General features: G+C 38.0%; 1 protein-coding gene across 8 annotated transcripts in view; it reads left to right on the forward strand.

Moving 5' to 3' along the window:
- The first annotated feature begins 2,171 nt into the window (after positions 1–2,171).
- Positions 2,172–19,395, forward strand: part of EEF1AKMT1 (EEF1A lysine methyltransferase 1) — a 44,805-nt gene continuing 27,581 nt past the window's right edge. The window contains exons 1-3 of one of the 8 annotated variants that reach the window (XM_081304495.1): positions 2,227–2,260; positions 10,456–10,550; positions 13,961–14,142. The gene's annotated coding sequence lies outside the window, so the exon portion shown is untranslated. Of the gene's footprint in view, positions 2,261–10,455; positions 10,551–13,931; positions 14,143–19,395 lie in introns of all 8 variants that reach the window. The other 7 variants (XM_081304498.1, XM_081304496.1, XM_081304499.1 and 4 more) reach the window with 7 other exon arrangements.

Genomic DNA, 19,395 nt, shown 5'->3' on the forward strand with positions numbered 1-19,395 from the left:
ATTTCATGCATCACTAGTTCTTTATAGCTTAGTCTGATGTAAGTTTGAGAAAATGTTTCTTTAGAGTTAAAGGCTTTAATACATCAAGATTGTAGGACTTCGAAGATTTTAATCGTTACATTCAAAGTATTTTATGGGGGCTAGGGTTGTGGCTCAGTGGTAGAGCACTTGTCTCGAAAGTGTGAGGCACTGGGTTCAATTCTCAGCACCATATATAAATAAATAAATAAAATAAAGGTCCATCAACAACTAAAAAAAAATTTTATGGGACTAGAATTCTAGGGAAAATCTTTTGCATCATACAAAGGATAATTTGAGTAATTATCCTATGTATGATAATTTGAGTAATTTTAAGTAACTCAAAAATGGGAAAAAAAAAACCCCAGGATTTTGTGGTTTTGTAATATATGTAATTAGGTCTTACATAAAAGGATCCAGGGCAGGCGTGGAGGTAGGCGGAGCCTGTCCTAGCTATTGAAGAAGCTGAGTGAAGCAGGGGAAAGGGATGATTGCTTGAGTTCAGGAGTTCCATACCAGCCTCAGCGATGTAGAGACATCCAGCTCAAAAAAGAGAAAACGGGCTGGGTTTGTAGCTCACTGGGCACCGGGTTTTATCCTCAGCACCACATAAAATTAAGTGAAATAAAGGTATTGTGTCCATCTACAACAAGAAAGAACAAAGTGTGCTTTCCCTGCCTCCTTAAAAAAAGTGGGGGGTAACTGTTTTTCAGAGTGATCTCCATTCCTTTTTTGTACTATTTCCTAACTATAAAGGAATAATCCCTGAATTTAAATGGATTTGAAAGCATCTTTCAAGTCTAATTTAACTGGACAAGCAATTTTCCTTTTACTGATAAACTGATTGTAAATCAGTTTGCCTTTGATAATTAAATTCTTATGAGTGAAAACTTCTTAAATTACAGTGCATACGTTTCACCAGGAAAGTACTAATCTTCCTGTACTACTGGCATGCTTTCTGAACAATCTTCAGCTACTCATGGAGGTAGAAATATTTAAGCTCTCTAAAGTCTATGGTAACTTCAATTGCAAAAATAGCATATGGTAAAATACATAAGATAACTTGTGTCTTACATGCTATTAAAACAATGGAAGCTTTGAAAACATTGTTTCAGAACAAGAATAATTTGCTTTAATATAAGCTTTTCTGTTAAATTATAAGCCAAGGCAGTCTTCTATGTATGGAACATTACCTCTATGAAAAATAATTCTGCCATAAAAGTTGGCTATTCTTTCTTGGTTTGTTAAGTGATTTCATTTAATATGTTTACTTTCCTGCAAGTTACACCCGATTTTGAAATATTTAGTTTAAAAGACTTATCAGTTCAGATCAAAGTCAAAATATGGGTTACTACAGACTGGAAACAGCACTTTAAATAGAAACTATGGCCCATCCAGTTATAAACCTATTCTTGTGAAGTACAATTGAATGGCATCATTTAGGAGCTGAACAATTTATTTATACCAGAAAGGGTTTAAAACTAGATATATTTAAAACAGTACGACAACTTAGAAAAATCATAAAATTGGTAAAGAAAATGGAGGTGAGAGATAGGAACATTATAGATTGCCTCGTGGATGTAAAACAAATGTCATTTAGTGATCTGCCAAGGTGAAAGGGGACCTTCTAATAGTTTATACGTGCCAGGTACTGTAGTTACTAGGTGTAGTTTACAAAAATCATATTTATGGGACTAACTATATGCTTGCTTTAATATACGTTGATTGATCGGTGCATTCCACGCTGAAGGCACTGGAAGAGGATGAAAGTGTTTTCCTGGGGCTGGGGATGTGGCTCAAGTGGTAGCGCGCTTGCCTGGCATTCGTGCGGCCCGGGTTCAATCCTCAGCACCACCAAAGATGTTGTGTCCGCTGAAAACTGAAAAATAAATAAATATTTTAAAAAAGAAAAAAGAAAGTGTTTTCCTAACCCTGCCACTAATCTCAACACGTTTCGATTATAACACTAGATAGACGAGGCTAGGATTCTGGGCCTAACTCGAATCTAACCAAAAACTTTAAAAGATTTTTTGGGGGGAGCCACCGTTCTTGGAGTCAACTGTTGAGACACAAGCTCGCGGAAAGGCTCCCCGCAGGAGCTGGCCCTCGCTGACTGTAGGAGCAACGGAAACTCCCGGAAGAGGCCCGCCTCGGCCGGGGTCTGCGCTTGCGCGGGCGGCTCCGCACCTCCCCGCCCCCGCCGCGCTCCGAGCTCTCCTGGGTGGCTGCGCACGCGTGGCTGGTGAGTGGACCGAGGTCGTGTACGTGGGGTGGCCTAGCGCCTCGGAGCGGTTTGGGGCTCGGTTTGGTTTTTATCGCTTGTTCCGCCCCCTTTGTCTGGTGCAGTAGTGGTGCAGAGGCCTAGTGGGTGAGCTAGAGCCTATCTAAGAATGGGGACCTGGTTGTTAGGTCGGTAGGTCCTGGTGCCTGCAGGGGCTGCGTCCTGGACAGCGCGCGTCCACACCCAGCTTTGGACGGCACGGTTAACTAAACTGTAGGCTGCGGGGAATTGTAAACTCCCGGGTTATGACCAGCCGTGGAGGCCCCCTTCTAAGCACAGGCAGAAGTGGCCGCTCTCCTTTTCTTGTTTGACCCCAGACGTTCGATGCATGCAATTTGAGAAACGCACAGCCTAGAGTCCCTCTGCTACTTCAGGGCGATCGTCCTTTTCATCATCTGTTGGTTGAGGACTTCAGAGATAAGTGACAGCCCCTGCTAGGGGCTGAAACTTGACCATAGTAGGACCCTACCGTGAAATGAACACAGAACAGGGAAGACTTCCCCGGAGTGAGCCACGCGTAATATATGAAGGCTGTAGGGGAAGTGGCTACACGGGCTATCCATACCAGAATTCACTGCATTGTAACTTTATGGTCTGCATTTTGCTTATGTCAGTTTTACTTAAGCCCTTTTTTTTTTTTAAGTTTGAAAAGGATAAATGGAACTTTTTTTTAATCTAAATTATTTTAAAATTTATCTATTTATTTATTTTTGTGGTGCTGGGGTTCCAACCCAGGGTCTTGAACATGCCGGGCAAATGCTGTACCACTGAGCTGCATCCCGCAGGCCAATAGAATTTATAAGAAAACAAAAATATCATCCATACAATAAGTTCATAATGTCTGACATTCAATTTTAAAAATCACCAGGCCTGCAAAAGAATACAGCTCAAAGCAAGAGAATACAACACAAAATGATTAGAAAATCAGTCAACTGAAGCTGACTTAGAACAGATAGAATGTCAGAATTAGGAGTGTCTCCGTGGGAAAGCACTTGCCTAGCATGTGTAAAGCGCTGGGTTTGATTCTCAGCACCACACATAAATGAAACAAAGGTCCATCTGCAACTAAAATATATAAAGTAAACAGAAGGAAGACCGATAAAGTAGAGGAGGGATCAGGGGAATAGAGGAAGGGAGGGAAGGGAATAGTACTGGGGATTGAAATGGAAAAAACTTTGTCATGTGCATTTATGAATATGTTAAAATGAATCCCACTATCATGTATAACAGTCATGCACTAAAAAATAAATATACCATAAAAAGACAAAGCCTAGAATAAATTGTTTTAAAATCCTAGCTATATGCTGTCTATAAGAAACTTCAAAAACAATGAAAGTAAAAGGAATGAAAAATATATACCATACAGTACTTTATTCTAGGCCTAAGAGAAAAGAACTCATCAGCAATAAGGAGAGATGTGACATAATGATAAAAGGACTAATTCATCAAGAACATAGCAATTCCAGGGCTAGGGATATAACTCAGTTGGTAGAGTGCTTGTCTTACATGCACAAGGGCCCTGGGTTCTAATCCCAAACACCACACACACACACACACACACACAAAAAAAAAAAGAACATAGCAATTCCAAATGTCTACTAGTCGCCAAACAAAAGTGGTTTAAATGAGCCGGGCGCCATGGTGCATGCCTGTAATCCCTGTGGCTCAGGAGGCTGAGGCAGGAGGATCGCTAGTTCAAAGCCAGCCTCAGCAATGGCGAGGCACTAAGCAACTCAGTGAGACCCTGTCTCTAAATAAAATACAAAATAGGGCTGGGGATGTGGCTCAGTGGTTGAATGCCCCTGAGTTCAATCCCCAGTTCCCCTCAAAAGTGGTTTTCATGACATGAAAGATGAAGAAAAAATTGGTAGAACTGAAAGATGAAATAGATCGATCCATAATTATAGGTGGGGACTTCAGTTCCCTCTCTCAGCAATTGATAGAACTATTATTCAAGAAATCAGCAAGGATATAGAACGTAATAGCAGCGTCAACCTAAAGGACCTATTCATGTTTATAGAACCCTCTACCCAATGACATAAAAATATAACATCTTTCAGTCACTAAGATAGATGGTATCTTGGGTCATAACAAAGACTTCAACACTTTTTTAAAAATTGAAACAATATACATTAGAAAAATATCTGCAAACACTTGTAAACTAAACCTACTTCTAACAACTTATGGGTCAATGAGAAATTTAAAAATACATTGGACTGAGGCTGGGGTTGTGGCTCAGTGGTGAAGTGCTTGCCTAGCTTGCGTGAGGCACTGGGTTCGATCCCCAGCACCATATAAAAATAAACAAATAAAATAAAGGTACTGTGCCCATCGACAACTAAAAAAAATATTTCTAAAAATAAATAAATAAATAATACATTGGACTGGAGCTGGGGTTGTGGCTCAGTGGTATAGTGCTCACCAAGCATGTGCAAGGCCCTGGGTTCAGTCCTCAGCACCACATAAAAATAAAATAAAGGTATTGTGTTCAACTACAACTAATAAATAAATAATACATTGGACTGAGTGAAAATGAGGGATAAAAGTATACAGTTAGTGGAATGTCATTAAGAAAAATTTGTAGCACTGAACACATTAGAAAAAATGTTCTCAAATCAGTATTTTAAGCTCCCACTTCAAAAATGTAAAATAAAGAGCAAAATAACACAAAGAAAAAGGAGGAGATAAAGATCAAAACAGTGAAATTGAAAATTTAAAAATAGAGAAAAATCAATGTTAAAAAATTTGAAAAGATCAATAAAATTGACAAAGCAACAGTAAGACTGAAAAAGAAATAGAAGACAGAAATTCCTGACATTAGGAATAAAATTGGAGAGTGCTAAGATCCTAAAGACATTGAAAATCAATAAGTGAACATTACAAACACCTCTGTACACATAAATATAACAACTTGGATGAAATTGACCAATTCTTCAAAAACTACAAACTACCAAAACTCACCAATATGAAATAGAAAATGTGAATAGTTCTATAAGTTTTAAAGGAATTGAATATGAAATTAAGAACCTCTCAAAAAATAGAATTTTTCAGGCCTTAGATAGTGTATTTTTCCATTATAGCTGCTATAACAAAATAAAGTAGCATGACTTTAAAAACAGCAATTTTTTATTTCTTGTAGCTCTGTTGACTGCAGTGTCCTAAGATCAAGGTGTCATTAGGGTATCCTGGCGAGGGCTTTCTTCCTGTCTTGTAGATGATTGCCTTTTCACTGTGTCCTTACTTATCAGAGAGGAAGTCAGTTCTGGTGTCTCTTCTCAAAAGGGCACATGTTAGACACTGTTCCATTACTGTAACAAAATATCTAAGATAATTAACTTAAGATGATTTTTAATTGATTTCATGGTTTGGGAGGTTTTGGTCCATGGTTGCTTATCCCTGTTGCTTTTGGGTCTGGTGAGGCAGAACATCATGGTGGGGAATATGTGGTAGAGCAAGCTGCTCACCTCATGACAGTTGGGAAATGAAAGAGAAAGGAAGAGAGAGGGGTTGGTTTCCAATATCTCCTTCAATGACATGTCCCCAATGACCTAACTTCCTCCCATAGGCGCCACCTCTTAGATTCCGCTACTGGTGGGGAACAAATCCTTTAACACGTGAGCTTTTGGGGGACATTCCAGATCCATAGTATAACAGGGCTCTAATAAATTAGGGCCCCACCTGTATGACCTCATTTAACATATCAACTCCTCATAGAATATATCTCTAGATACAATTACATTGAACTTCAGTGTATGAATTTGGGGAATGGGGACACAATTGGAAACAAAGCAGATGATTCTGTTGCAAAATTTTACCAAATATTTGAAAAACAGCACCAATTCTACACAGCCTCTTCCAGAAAATAGGAGTGATTTCCAAGTCATTAGATGAGACCAGTATTATTACCATGATACCAAAACAAAAAATAAGAAAACTATAGACCAAAATCTCTCATTTACATAAGTACAGAACTCCTCAACAAAATATTACTAAAGAGAATCTAGCGATATATAAAAAGAATTATATGCCATAGTCTTGTGAGACTTATTTCAAGAATGTAAAACTGGTTCACTGTTAGAAAATCAATGAATTTAAAAAAAGAAAAATGGGGTTGGGGCTGTGGCTCAGTGGTAGAGCACTTGCCTCGAAAGGGTGAGGCACTGGGTTCGATCCTCCGCACCACATAAAAATAAATAAATAAAGATATTGTGTCCATCTACAACTAAAAAAATTTTTAAGAAAGAAAGAAAAAAAAGAAGAAAGAAAGAAAGAAAATCAATGAATTTAACATATCATAAGGTAAAGAAAAATCACATGATTATAAATTAATATGGAAAAGGAATTTGAAAATTCAACTGAATTCATAATAGACTCTTAGCAAACTACTTAATAAGGGGAATTCCTCAATTTGACATAAAGAGCATCTACAAAAGCAGCCAATACCATAGTTATTGGTGAAAGATTGAATGTTTTTCCACTTAAAATCTTCGACAAGATTAGGGTTAGGAATGCAGTTCAGTGGTGGAATATTTGCCTAGAATGCATGAGGTCCTGGGTTTAATCCCTAGTACCACACACACAAAAAAAATTTAGACAAATCTGGGATATCTGCTCTTAACACTCTTAAAACATAGGGGGTCCTAGCCAGTGCAATAAGGCAAGAAAAGGGAATAAATAGCATCATGCTAGGAAAGGAAGAAATAAAACTTTCTGTTTACAAACATGGTTTTCTAAGTTTAAAATTCCAAGGAATCTGAAGAAACTCACAGAACTAATATAAGTGAATTTGTTATGGTTACAAAACATAAACATCAGTAACATCAGTAGTAATTTTATAAATAATACTTAACACTGAAACAGAAATTTAATTAAAGTGCAATTCATTTACAGTTGCTCCTCCAAAATGAAATAATTGTAAATCTAATAAAACACATGGGCCTGTGTACTCAAAATTATTAGTTGATGAAATAAATCAAGGGAGAACTAAATAAATACAGATATGTACCACAGAGAAAAGATGTCAGTTATCCCTAAATCATGTACATATGTTTAGCATATTTCCTTCCAAATTTCTAGCAAGATTGTATGTGTGTCTCTGTCTGTCTATAGGTAAGCACATGCTAAACTTCATATGGAAAGACAAAGGAAGTAAATGAAGCAGTTTTGAATAAGAAAAATAACATTAAAATATTTTGAGTAAGAAAATTAAAATTCCTTAATCATGCTATTTGAATTTAAGACTTATCATTTGGCTATAATAATTAAAACTTTTTTAAGAGAAGTAGACACATTTATGAGTAGAACAGAATAAAGAACCCAGAAATATACCCTACTGATTTTGTACAAAAGTCAAAGTGTAATTTCAGAAATAATTTTTTTCAATAAATGATACTAAAGCAACTGGACAGTACAAAAGAAGGGAGAAAAGAATCCAACCTAAAGCATACACTTATATGAAAAATTAAATGAATCATAGATTTAAATGTAAAATATAAAATTCAAAATCTTCTAGAAGAAATTTTATATAAAAATATAAAAATTTTGGGTCGCGGGAGAACCTAGTACTTGGTAAGTCTTTTTCAGATGGCACCAAAAACAAGATCCATAAAAGAAAACATTGATATATTGTACTTCACCAAAAGTTAAACTTTGTATCTGTAGAAGACAGTTTGACAATTTAAAAAGATAAGCTGCAGGAGAGGATGCGGGGAAAAGGGTACACTTGTTCATTGTTGGTGGGACTGCAAATTGGTGCAGCCAATTTGGAAAGCAGTATGGAGATTTCTTGGAAAGCTGGGAATGGAACCACCATTTGACCCAGCTATTCCCCTTCTCGGTCTATTCCCTAAAGACCTAATAAGAGCATGCTACAGGGACACTGCTACATCGATGTTCATAGCAGCACAATTCACGATAGCAAGATTGTGGAACCAACCTAGATGCCCTTCAATAGATGAATGGATAAAAAAAATGTGGCATTTATACACAATGGAGTATTACTCTGCATTAAGAAATGACAAAATCATAGAATTTGGAGGGAAATGGATGGCATTAGAGCAGATTATGCTAAGTGAAGCTAGCCAATCCTTAAAAAACAAATGCCAAATGACTTCTTTGATATAAGGGGAGTAACCAAGGACAGGGTAGGGACGAAGAGCTTGAGAAGAAGATTAACATTAAACAGGGATGAGAGGTGGGAGGGAAAGGGAGTGAGAAGGGAAATCGCATGGAAATGGAAGGTGTTCCTCAGGGTTATACAAAATTACATATAAGAGGAAAGGAGGGGTAAGAGAAGAATAATACAAGTGGAAGAAATGATTTACAGTAGAGGGCGTAGAGAGAGAAAAGGGGAGGGGAGGGGAAGGGAGATAGTAGAGAATAGGATAGACAGCAGAATACATCAGACACTAGAATGGCAATATGTAAATCAATGGAAGTGTAACTGATGTGATACAGCAATCTGTATACGGGGTAAAAATGGGAGTTCATAACCCACTTGAATCAAACTGTGAAATATGATATATTAAGAACTATGTAATGTTTTGAACGACCAACAATAAAAAAAAAAACAAAAAAAAGTAAAAAAAAAAAGATAAGCTGCAGATTGAGGAGGGGAGAGGGAATATTTGAAAGCTACCCTTTTGACAAAGGTCTCAAAGCTAGAATATATATAAAACTGCATAAACTGGGGCTAGGGCTATAGCTCAGTGGTAGAGTGCCCGCCTTACATGTGTGAGGCACTGGGTTCGATCCTCAGCACCACATAAAAATAAATAAAGATATTGTGTCCAAGTACAACTAAAAATATATTTTTAAAAAACTGCAAAAAGATATCTTAAAATTCAACAATATAAAGGCTGAAACAATCCAGTTAGTTTATGACAAAAGATGTGAACAGATATTTCACCAAGAGTAAAACGGATGAAAAATGTACATATGAAAATGTTCAAAGTTGTTAAGTATTCAGGAAATGCAAATTAAAGCTACCATAAGGTAGTAAGTACTACAGACCTATTAAAACTGCTCAAATAAATACCAAAACCTGGTGAAGATATAAAGAAACTGGATCTCTCAGTGTGATTAGCAGGTGCAAGGCCCAGCACTTGTTCAGGGGCTGGGAAGGACTGATCTCTCATACATTGCTGGAGGTGGGTAAAATGACACAAATTCTCAAGAAAAAAATTTTACATTTTTTTAAAAGAAAAGTAAACATGGAACCATTCACAAAAGACCACGTATTGTGTCATTTTATTTGTATATAGAATATTGTTATGTGCAGAATAACCAAATGTATAGAGACATACAGTAAACAGATATGGTTTTCTAAGTTTAAAATTCCGAGGAATCTAAGAAGAAACTCACAGAATTAATAAAATAAGTGAATTCATTATGGTTACAAAACATAAAAATCAGTAATATTTTTATATATGTTAAATGTTATACATTTAACACTGAAACAGAAATTTAAAGTACAATCCATTTGGTTGCCTAGGGCTGATACAGGTGGGGAAATAGGAATCCACTGCTGAGGGATATGAGGGTTTCTTTGAGGAATGGTAAAAATGTTCTAAAATTTGTAGAATGGTTGTTCAACTCTGAATACATTAAAAGTAATGAATTGCATGCTCCAGGGGGCCCAACAAAGTAGATTCTACCACTTATTCCAAGATACTAATCAAAGAGTTGAGCAGTGAAGGTAGGAAAGGAACTTTAATCAGTATAGCTACCAGGAAGACAAGGGACCAGTGTCCAAGGCAGTCTTCAGGGCTACTGACAGGAGCAGGGAAGGAAGATTTATGTCCACACAAAAATCTGCTGTACACAACTGTTGACAGCAAGCTCCAGAATTGTCAACAACCTTAGTGTGTTTTAGTAGGTGAACGGTTAATGAAGTGTGGCCATACTATGGATTATCACTCAGCCATAAAAAGGAATGGACTGTAGATAAACAAAATAAGTTGGATGCATTTTAAACTGTGCTGAATGAAAAAAAAAAAAAAAGCCAGTCTCAGGTTACATAATGTGTGATTTCAATTACATAAAATTCTTAAACTGACAAAATTACTGAAATAAAGAACAGATTGGTGCTCTCTTTCTCTGTCTCCCTCCCCCTCCCTCTTTCTTTCCCCCTCCCTCTCTGCCATGTGAGGACACAGCAAGAAGACTCTATCACAAGCCAGGAAGAAAGCCTTTTCCAGAACCCCACCATTCTGTACCCTGATTTTGGACTTCCTGGTTTCTAAAACTGGAGGTGAGCTTCTCACAAACAGGGGTCATGCTTCCTTCTCCTCTGGATCCTTGGCTTTGAGCAAAGGGTCTGGCACCCACTAGACAACTGGAAGGTTTGCTGAGTGACTGCATGATTACATGCTGTTGGCATTATTAAAAGCCAGCACACTGAGACAGCAGGTTGGGTTAAGTAACCTAAAATATCTTCTGACAAGAAGAATTGCCCAGAGAAGACGCATTCTGCCCTGGATGGTGATGAGCTGCCCGACCCTAGAGGTGCCCAAGAGGAAGAGGATTGGATATTGTCTATGGTGGAAAATGGGTAAGGAGATGCCTGCCATGGGGAACAGCTCAGGCCACCAGCCCCTAAGGACAGTTCCTGCTCTGGGGCCTTCCCAGCCAGAAGACAAGGCAAGCGCAGTGATGATCCAGACGCTGATGGCTCCACTGTCATAATTCCAGAGTTTGATACTTAGCTTAATCTGAACATGTTTGCCAACCTATCATGAATAACTATTTGTAGCTTAAAATGCTGGCCCTCCGCAGCTCAAGAGTGAGAAGTTGTGCTCCACTCAGACAAGGATGTATGCAAGAACAAATTGACACAGCAGGCTCACAAGGCTGAATGTGGGAATCTCGGTCACAATTGCCTCCCTGGAGCCACTTTAATAAGTTGGCTGTCTAAACGCAGGAAGGTCCAGGAAGAGTTCACAGGGCAGAGGGCTCGGTGTACCTGAATGAGGGGAGTTTTCTAGTTCCCATCCCAGTTCCCTGTTAGGTCAGAAGGTTTAAATCCTCCCAAGTTCATATAATAGAATCCTCACCCTCTCTGTGATGATGTTTGGAGGTGGAGCCTTCACGAATGGGAATCCATACTCTTTGTCTATCTCCTTCATGAGGATACGATGAGAAGTCGACAGTCTGTAACCTGCTGACGGCCCTCACCAGAAACAATCATGCTGGCCCCTCTGACCTTGGACCTCCAGCCTACAGATTTCAAGAAATAAATTTTTGTTGTTCATAAGCTACCCAGTTTACAGTAGTTTGTCAGAACAGCCTGAAAGGAATGATATTCCCCTTATTCCTCTCTTACAGACCCTGTTCATTATTGTGGGGTCTGTATTAGGGTTGTCTAGAGGAACAGAAGCAATAGAATACGTACATGTAAGGAGAGACTTATCCAAATCGTATTGTTATATGGTGTGCATGTATAAATATGTAACAATAAATCCCATCATTATGTACAACTATTATACACCAATAAAAATATGGGAGAAAAAGAGGGGATTTATTAGATTGGCTTACATAATAGAAAGCTGGATAGTCCCACAAATATCCATCTACAGGCCAGATGGAGAGCTGCTCACTCCAAGATGCAGGAACCTCAGAACAAGAGGGATCAATGATGCTACCCCAATCTGAAGCTGAAGGCCTGGAAGCTCCCTGGAGAGTTACTGTGTAAATCCATATGGAAAGGTTGAAGAAGATGGGAATCTGATGTCCATGGGCAATGGCAGTGCAAATGGATGCACCCTCTCAGGAACAATCTAGTCTGCATACATGCTAATGGGCTTCCTCCTCCTTCTACTTTGGTAGGGAGGTTGCTAGTCCCCATCTCAGTATGCGGTCCCACACGCCAGTGGTCTCTGGAAACATCCTCACAGACATACCCTGAAGTGCACTTTACTCATTTCCTAACTGTCTCTCAATCCAACCACGTTGACAATGAAGATTCACCATCACAAGTCCCCCCCCCTTGTTGACTTGATGTCCAATCACATCTCCTTAAACCATAATCTCCAAATAAACATAATGACAAGGCTTTAACTCTGCCTAACAATGTAACTATTCTGCCTACAACTAAAAGTGCTCTAATTCCAGCTCCAGAATAGGAGGCAAAGTTGTGGGGGTTTTTTCTTGGTTCTTTTTAGTTATACATGACAGCAGAGTGTATTTTGGCAATTATACATACATGGAGTATAACTGATTCTATTTAGGATCCCACTCTTGTGGTTGTACATGAAGTGGAGTTACCTGGTTGTGTATTCAAATACAAGGCCAGGAAAGCTATGACTGATTAATTCTACTGTCTTTCCTATTCCCCTCCCCGTCCCTTCCCTTGTTTCCACTCTGTCTGATCCAGTGGATTTCTATTCTTACTCTTCCCACCCTCCTTTGTTTTGGGTGAACAGTGCTTACTTTTCTGATATCCCATGACTACTATGATGCAGATTTAATAACACTTGAGTACTTAAATTAAGTCAATAAATGTTATATTCTATGATAAAGAAATAAAAAACTAAGATATCTGCTTAATATACATCTATATATGCATAAACATACTCTTAATAAAATAGAAAACACTCAAAAAAAGAAGAGGTTGGTGCTTCAAAGGAGTTAGGAATGGAGGTTGAGGCAAGGGAAGGTAGATATGGCTCTGAAGGGTTCATCACCTAATCTCTGTAGAGTTGGTATATTCTGTATTATCTCTATAATTGTGGTTTCACGAATCTACACATATTAGCATTATATAGAGCTATACTCAGAGACAATTGAGTGCATGTGAAACTTGTGAATCCAATGAATCCTATGGGTTGTATCAACATGAGTTTCCTGGTTCTGACATTTCACTATAGTTAAGTAAATTGTTAACATTGGGGAAGATTTGGTGAAATGTACATGAGAACTCTCTGTAGAATTTTTGCAACTTTCTGTGAATCTATTCTTATTATGAAATAGAAGGCTTATGAATGAAAATTGGGTAAGAAAGTAGGAATTTTTTTTCAATTGTCAAGTTCATTTTCAAAAGATAATGCCAATCTAAATTGTTACCCAGATTAAAAAGTATACCATCATTACATTCTCATCAGTATTGCCTTTATTTTTATTTAATTATTTACTTTATTAATTTCCAGTATTGTCATATAGTGTCATTATTTTTATTTACTTGTATTAATTCAGAAAAAAATAAAACCAGTATACATGTTCATCTCACCAGCTCTATTTATAGTAGCCAAATACTGGACATAGTCCCAATATTTTTCAATGGATGAACAGTTAAATTTTAGCACTCCTTAGTTCAGGTGCTCCTCCTACCTCAGCCTCCCAGGTAGTTGGGACTGTGGGCATGTGCCATTGTGCCTGGCTGTCTGTGTTTTTGATGATTATGTTAGCCAGCTTTTTGTTGTTATGATGAAATACCTGAGAAAAACTACTTAAAGGAGAAAAGATGTGTTTTGGCTCATGGTTTTAGATGTTTCAGTCCATATTGGCCCCATTGCTGTATCTCATGGTGAGCACAACTGCTCAACTCATGGCAGTTAGGAAGCAGAGAAAGAGAAAAGTGTCAAGGACAAGATACAGGCCCCAGTAGCACAGCCCAAGGACCTCTCTTTTCAACTAGGTTCTGGCTCATGGTTTCTCGTCTCCCAGTAGTCCATTCAGCTACAAATCCATCAGTGGATTCATAGATGAGGTGTTGGAGTCCTGGACATCCAATCACTTCAAAGCCCTACCTCTGAACATTGCTGCCTGCACTGAGGATCAAGCCCTCGACACGTGAGCCTTTGAGGGACAAACATAACAATGATTCAGGCCATCACAGTGACCTCACAGTGAGTACTGGTCATATATTTTGTAAATGTCTCTTAACTAGGGCTTTTCAGGAGGAAGAATATGGAGTGAGGTACCATTCTTATCACAACATATAGGGTATATATTATCAACGTGACACCCCACTGGTGTTGACCTTGATCACCTGGATGAGGGCAGGATTTCCTCAGTATTTTGTCTGTGAAATTTGCCATTATTCTGATTAACTTTTTTTAATCTGTTTATACTTGAAACAATGTTTCCTGTATTAAGCTAGACAAAATATTGATAAATGGTTTAGATGCCATGATTTGTTTCACATATACATAAATAAAACTTTATTTATAATTATGTGACCAGGGACAATTTTTTCTTTCCAGTCTCATGCTTTCTCCCATTGTGTAGAAATACTTTGACAGAGTTAAATTAAGTGTAATGGCAATTTTATGGGGTTTTTTTGGTAGATGCCCTTTTTCAGATTGAGGCAGTTCCCTTTTCTACCTAGTTTGCTCAGTTTTTAACATGGGTAGATGCTGAATTTTGTTAAATACTTTTGCACTATCTGTGTGATTGATGATAGGCTTTTCTCTCTCATTTATTTATTCACTCATTTATTTTTTGTGGTATTGCGGATTGAACCCAGGGGTACTCTACCACTAAGTTACATACTCAACCCTTTTTTTTTTTTTTTTTTAAGAGAGAGTGAGAGAGGAGAGAGAGAGAGAGAGAATTTTTAATATTTATTTTTTAGTTCTTGGTGGACACAACATCTTTGTTTGTATGTGGTGCTGAGGATCGAACCCGGGCCGCAAGCATGCCAGGCGAGCGCGCTACCGCTTGAGCCACATCCCCAGCCCCCATACTCAACCCTTTTAATTTTTATTTTGATTTGAGGTCTCGCTGAGTTGCCTAGGCTGGCATTCAGCTCGTGATCTTCCTGCCTCGGCTTTCTGCAGAGCTGGAGGTGTGCATCACCATACCTGGATTAACCAGGGGTCAGCAAACTTCTGTAAAGGCCCAGATAGTAAATATTTTCAACTTAAACCATCCTTCTATTCCTAAGATAAGCCGTGTATCATCAATTTTATATGTTGTTGAAATCAATTTGTTACTATATAGTATAACAAATTTTTGCTTCTGTATTCATGTGGAATATTGATCTTGCCGAAGGATAAAATTACAATCAATTTAGTTTAAAGATCTTGAGCCAGGTGCTGTGTATATGGCTTAGGAGGCTGAGGCAGGAGGATTGCAAGTTTAAAGCCAGACTCAACCACTTAGGCCCTCAGCAACTTAGTGAGACCCTGTCTCAAAATAAATTAAAAAAAAATCAAAAGGGCTGGAGATATAGTTTAGTGACAAAGTACCCTGGGTTTAATCCCTAGTATCAAAAAAACAAACAAACAACAACAACAACAACAAAAAAAAAACCCAAGATCTTAATTGACTATAGTTGTGACTTTAGAATCAGGTAACACCTTATTCCATAAAATAGAAGAAGCATTCAAATGAGGCAAGCAGAGGAAGAAGGTTTTATAGACAAAGAAGGGTTAAAGAAAGCAGAAAAAAAAGATTAGTCATTTCAAATTACTTTCCTTATAAGGCAGATATAGGGAAAACAGAACAATAGAAAAATAACTGGTTAACATCAGTTTACCGATGTTATTTTATATGAATTTTTTTAAAGTTCATTCATGCCTCTTAAAACTGACTTGTTTAGAAAACTTGGCTGTTATCTTTTGTTCTAATTTCTCTAAGGTTAGATAACAACTTTAGTTTTGATTTGGTTATCAAGAACTTTAATATTAGTGATTCCATTTTTATTTTGGTCTATTGGGGCCTAATATAGTTCAGTTCAAAACTCCTATAATCTTTATTTAATCAGTAATTTTATTTTCTTATCATGGTTGGCAAGTTTTCACATTAGTTTTATGCTGGTTTCATAAAACAAGTTGGGAAGTATTCCTTTCTCCTTTGCTTTCTGGAAAAGTTTCCATAAAATTACCATCATTTCTCTTTAAATATTTGATAAAGTTCACCAGCGAGTCTTCTCAGAGTGGAATTTTCTATTTGGAGGCATCTTTTTTTTTAATTTATTTTTTTTTAAACATCAGAAATTTATTAGTTGCTCAAAACATTACATTGATCTTGACATATCATATATCATACATTTGTTTTAAATGGGGTGTGAATTCTTATTATTCCCACATGTACAGATTGCAGGATCACATTGATTATACAGCCACGTTTATATATACTGCCAAACAAGTGTCTGTTGTATTCTGCTGCCTTTCCTATCCCCTTCCTATCCCCCCGCCCTCCTCTCCCCTCCCCGCCCCTCCCTCTACCCCATCTACCATAACTCATTTCTCTCTCTCTTATTTTTTATTTTTTTTCTCCCCTTCGCCTCACTTCCTCTTATATGTATTTTTGTATAACAATGTGGGTCTCCTTCCATCTTCCCTGCAATTCCCCCTCTCTCTCCCATTCCCTCCCACCTCTCGTCCCTGTTTGATGGTAATCTTCTTCTCATGCTCTTCCTCCCTGCTCTGTTTTGAGTCGCCCTCCTTATATCAAAGAAGACATTCAGCATTTGTTTTTTAGGGATTGGCTGACTTCACTTAGCATAATCTGCTCTAATGCCATCCATTTCCCTGCAAATGCCATGGTTTTGTTATTTTTTAGTGTTGAGTAATATTCCATTGTATATATATGCCACATTTTTTTTATCCATTCATCTATTGAAGGGCATCTAGGTTGGTTCCACAGTCTAGCTATTGTGAATTGTGCTGCTATGAACATTGATGACGCTGTATCCCTGTAGCATGCTCTTTTTAGGTCTTTTGGGAATAGTTCGAGAAGGGGAATAGCTGGGTCGAATGGTGGTTCCATTCCCAGCTTTCCAAGGAATCTCCACACTGATTTCCAAATTGGCCGCACCAATTTGCAGTCCCATCAGCAATGTACAAGTGTACCCTTTTCCCCACATCCTTGCCAGCACTTGTTGTTTGACTTCATAGTGGCTGCCAATCTCACTGGAGTGAGATGGTATCTTAGGGTGGTTTTGATTTGCATTTCTCTGACTGCTAGAGATGGTGAGCATTTTTTCATGTACTTGTTGATTGATTGTATGTCCTCCTCTGAGAAGTGTCTGTTCAGGTCCTTGGCCCATTTGTTGATTGGGTTATTTGTTTTCTTATTGTTTAATTTTTTGAGTTCTTTGTATACTCTGGAGATTAGGGCTCTATCTGAAGTGTGAAGGGTAAAAATTTGTTCCCAGGATGTAGGCTCCCTATTTACCTCTCTTATTGTTTCTCTTGCTGAGAAAAAACTTTTTAGTTTGAGTATGTCCCATTTGTTGATTCTTGATTTTAACTCTTGTGCTATAGGTGTCCTGTTGAGGAATTTGGAGCCCAACCCCATGAGGTGGAGATTAGAGCCAACTTTTTCTTCTATTAGACACAGAGTTTCTGGTTTGATCCCTAGCTCCTTAATCCATTTTGAGTTAACTTTTGTGCATGGGATTCAATTTCATTTTGTTCATATGGATTTCCAGTTCTCCCAGCACCATTTGTTGAAGATGCTATCCTTTCTCCATTGCATGTAATTTTGTGGATTGGTTTCTGTGTCCTCTATTCTGTACCATTGGTCTACCTGCCTGTTTTGGTACCAGTACCATGCTGTTTTTGTTACTATTGCTCTGTAGTATAGTTTTAAAATCTGGTATCGCTATACCACCTGTTTCACTCTTCCTGCTTAGGATTGCTTTTGCTATTCTGGGTCTCCTATTTTTCCAGATGAATTTCATGATTGCTTTATCTATTTCTGCGAGAAATACCGTTGGGATTTTGATGGGCATCTCATTAAACCTATAGAGTACTTTTGGTAATATCGCCATTTTGATGATGTTAGTTCTGCCTATCCATGAACAAGGTATATTGGAGAGATCTTTTATTATAACAAAATTTACTATCTTTGATAAATAGAAGGTTATATGCATCCTTAAGCAATATTGTTTAGTTTTACTCATTTTTGAATTTACATTAATCATATTTTGTGTGTTTTTTATTTTGTTCTGTCCTCTCCTTGATCATAGAGGGTTTGTTTGTATTTTTAGGTTAACTTGTACTGCTAGATGCTTATTAGCCATCTTTTACATGGTAGGTCTTTGATGAAGGAAAAAAAGAACTAACAAGCTCTTTGTATAACTGTGGTCTACTTTATTCTTTGACTATATAGCCCTTGCTGTCCTGCCACTGAGACTTATTTTTTAAAGAGACATGTTTCTTTCTCTTCCTCTCTCCCTGCTCCTCCCTGATTTCTCCCCCTCCCTAATCTCAAGGAAAGCAGAATTACCTTTATTCCCCATTCTAGGCAGGATTATCTGTCCTTGAGCACACACACACACAGGAACAAGTAATTCAGACTTGGGAATGGCTCCAGATCTCCAGAAATGACAGTCTCCTGAATTAACAAACGAATTACAACTCCAGACAGAACACATGGAATATAGCCTTTGAATCACCTCTTTAAAAGCCCCCTTCTCCCCTTGATGGCTTGACTCATACCTCTGGGACCCGAGTCTCCTGTGCTTCTCCTTTGCAATAAAACTTCTTTTTCCCTTTTCTCAAAACTGTGTCCTCGTTATTGGATTGGCATTGGGGATAAGGACAGAGCTTTGGGTAACATCTGTACTTAATGAAAACATGCTGGGTTGTCAGTATTGGTAGATAAAAGGTTTTGGTTGTTTTAAGGATCTTATGTGGAATAGCTAGTTCTTTGATTTTGATTAGGGGAACAAAAGCAACATCTAGCAGACATTTCTCACCTTGAATAACTGCTCAGCATCTTTTGAACACTTCTCCTAAATCTGGGAATTTCTCAATTCTGAGTCCTCCTTTCCTAGCTCCCTTGCAGTCCAGACCTAGGCACTTGCCCTGGACTCTGTCAATCAGACACGCACACAGGCCTTTCAGTGGGAAGAGATCTGCTGTAGAAGCCCTTTGCTGATTTTCAACATATCACTTACTGTGAAGCTTAGACATAATATTTTAAAAAGTAAATTGGATGTTATCTTTTGCTCTTAGATAACTTGGTTTAGAAATGTGTTTGACTCCTGTGTTAGTAAGGAATGTGACTCCACTCAAAGAGAGGTCTGGCCTTTGTCTTGGGTCATGGGTAGCAACCTCTAAACACTTGGAATACCTTTGTTATTCAGGGTAGGACCCTGAGCTCAACCTTGAGGGAAGTAAATTTGGAGACTGACTTCAGCTAGG

Source organism: Spermophilus citellus (assembly GCF_964194105.1).
Source record: "Spermophilus citellus genome assembly, chromosome: 1".
Lineage (NCBI taxonomy): Eukaryota > Metazoa > Chordata > Mammalia > Rodentia > Sciuridae > Spermophilus > Spermophilus citellus.